This window comes from Ananas comosus, linkage group 9, assembly GCF_001540865.1.
Source record: "Ananas comosus cultivar F153 linkage group 9, ASM154086v1, whole genome shotgun sequence".
Lineage (NCBI taxonomy): Eukaryota > Viridiplantae > Streptophyta > Magnoliopsida > Poales > Bromeliaceae > Ananas > Ananas comosus.
In genome coordinates, this window is record NC_033629.1 from 10345713 (window position 1) to 10348734 (window position 3022).

The 3022-nt window shown below is 43.5% G+C and overlaps 1 long non-coding RNA gene across 2 annotated transcripts; it reads right to left on the bottom strand.

Moving 5' to 3' along the window:
- On the bottom strand, positions 1646–2557 carry LOC109715525. Of its 2 annotated transcripts, none has more exons than XR_002217634.1 (4): positions 2344–2557; positions 2131–2242; positions 1929–2053; positions 1646–1856 (listed from the first exon to the last, which is right to left on the bottom strand). It is a non-coding gene; the product is annotated as an uncharacterized LOC109715525 (long non-coding RNA). The 2 variants fall into 2 exon arrangements; XR_002217633.1 differs by having other exon boundaries at positions 2131–2263; positions 2344–2556.

A 3022-nucleotide genomic window follows, 5' to 3' on the forward strand; every position in this document is an offset into this window, starting at 1 on the left:
TCAATAAATGAACGCGATTGAAAAATAAATCTCATTAAAAATTATGAAGAAGACTTGAATATTAAAATCAGCAGGTACTGAATCTTACTTCTAATAGCTAAAAGAAAAGAATTTATATAATAATTTCATCTGATTTGGATTGTTTTACACCGTTAATTCACAAACGATCACAATCTACCATTAAAATTAGTCATTTTGACCTTTTGATCCACCAGCCAAATGCTATTAAAAATTATGAAATTTATTTTCAAATACTTTTAATAGTGTAGATCAAGTCTAACGGAGCGATCGTTCAATTCAAAAGCGCGATCATCGAAACAACTTAGGATAGCACGAAGGCCTCCGTGCTACCGATAGTATAGTAGCCTAACTCTCTCTCTCTCTTCTCTCTCTCTCTCTCTCTCTCTCTATATGTCACCGCCCCGGATGACTCGTTCCCGGGCACGCCGACAAATCCGCCGTATACAAAGAAATTTCCCCTGTATACGAAGCGTCAAAGTACCTGTAGAAATACAATGCTACAAACAGTAGCATAGAGCTGCTCAAAAAAATAAGCTAAATATCTGAGTTTCATATACATAGTTAGAATCCAAAATACAAAGCTACTCGCACTGGCAGTTAAACAACGATGTACATAAACTCCAAAACAAACTACCTGCAGTAGGGAAAGCCTCTAGCTCTGACTGTCGGGTAGAGCTCTAGCTCGCAACGCCCTTGCCTCGATCCCTGATCGGCAGAAGGTGCAAGCCGGCACTGGTGGCTCTGCCAAAACATAGTAACAACTGGGCGTGAGAACTACTGTAAAAACAAGTAGTCCTCAGGGGTACCGCCCAAAACGACATCGGTCACCCACTAAGTCTAACAGAAGGGACAAGGATAGAAGGAAAAGCAGGAAGTACACTCTTACCGCTATCATCCACTACACTATCATCTCTACACTAACCAACTGTAGGAAATGTCAAATCTGACCCAATCCAAATCAGGACTGTAAGCATACCCGTCCCCGGACTGTGAATACACCCGTCCCTGCCCTGTTGCGACTATCGGGCTCTATCCACACTAACTGGTCCGTGGAGAGCAAGTCCAACTGGCATGAGCGACACCAACGCGAAAGCACAAAGCCTGACTCCGGAGTGGCACTCGGTGGGCGCTACCAACCGAGTATGCAGCGTTATCTCTTGTCGAGCTCAAAAGGCTCTGAAAAGCCACAGTCAGAGTAACGACTCAAACTGGTCTAAACCACAACAGGGTAATGTGCCCTCGGCACAATCTGACGCAAAAAAGGCGGGTCACCGTCAACTTGACGGACCCACTAGCGAAACAACCTGAACGATCCTGTAAAAATCCACTCGGCGCACCAGCACGAGCGTAATGTAATCTAAACTACCTGGAGTACTCGTCTCGAAGATACTGCCGACAGTACAATTTAATAACGGCTCCTAGAGCTAAATCAGGCAGTTTAAACAAGTGACACGGTCCAAATCGCAGGTTTTTCCTAATTCAATTTCAGTCCAACATGTATAACCTACTTAATTTATTATCACATGCTCCAAATTCAATTTACAATACAATATAATCCATGAATTCGAGCTAGAATAGAGTATCCAAAGGTCGACGAAATTATACATGCCGACGAATATGAATTTTAGGAGTAAAAACCGATGTAACCCACCTCTCAAGCAACTCCTGGCAGCGAAGAAAGCGTTAAATCCGATCAAGCTAACCTTATCCAAATTCAGCAAACAAGGGTCCTGAAGCTTCGTCTCGAAGTCACGAATCCAATGGCCCAGGTTTCGCTGAATTCCAACGCTCCTACGCAGAGAACGGGCCAGAGTACGAAACGTCGACGCTCGAACCTGCGAAACAGCATCTCTGAAATCTGCTCGGCAAACAGCAGCCTAGTAAAACTAGGGTTCGACAGGGCAAACCTGCTCCAAAAATCGCGATCTTGGGCTCAGAATCTTCGTCTTGAAGTCGTGAATCTAGCACGTTAAATTTCGTCGCGTTTCGACACTTCTACACAGAGAACTAGGTAAAACACGGCGGGTCGATGCTGGAATCAGCAATCAGCACTTCAGAGTCTGCTCGGCAAACAGCAACTCAGTAAAAAGGGATTTTGACAGAACAAACCTTCTCCAAATCGGGCGAGTAAGGATCCTATGGATTCGTCTCGAAGTCCCGGTTCCAACGAACCAAATCTCGTCGAAATCCGATGGTCCTACGTCGCATACGAGCTGAAATACTAATAGTCGACGACAAGATCCTGCGAATCAGTACTTAAGCTCGAATTGAATGAAGCTTGAAGTAGAGAAGAAATCCATGGAGGAATGAGAGATTACCCACCTCAACCAGCGACTCCAATTCCGGCACGGCGTCGAGAATGACGAAATCACACCTTCGCCCGGCCTCCTCACAATGCTACGACGACGAACGCACGCTCGAACGGCACCGCGGCGCAACGTCGACGACAAAAACCTCCCGAGCTCGAGCTCTCCACCGTGCCCACGAGCTAACATAAAGAGAGAGAGGATAGCAACCTTAATTAGTAGCACCTGCCATCTTATCCTAATTAAGGCGGTGGGATAAGGTTGAAAGGTGACAATTATCCAAAAGCCCCTCACCTATTACGATATTCAACTTTAGTCCTCTACTTTGAAACTTGAGTTTTAAAGTCTGTTTTTTTACGTCTATTCTGCGCCAAACGTCTCGAGCTCAATCAAGCATAACTTATACTATAACCTTACTAATTTGCTAAGGTTTAGTATCTCACACTATAATAGTATATATCAATATATTAAATTATATATATATATATAATTAGGCTGGAATACTATTAATAGTAAAACGCTCTTTTTACTATCAAATTTTTAACCCTTGGATGAAAAATTGTAGGGTCGGAATGATATTAGTTGGTTAGAGTTGAGTGGTCCCCCTAGGGTTGAGTGGTTCCCACTGGGTTATAGTATTTAATCCAATGGTTAGAAATAATGAAAAGAGTTGATCCAAAGGCTAAAAAACTGAT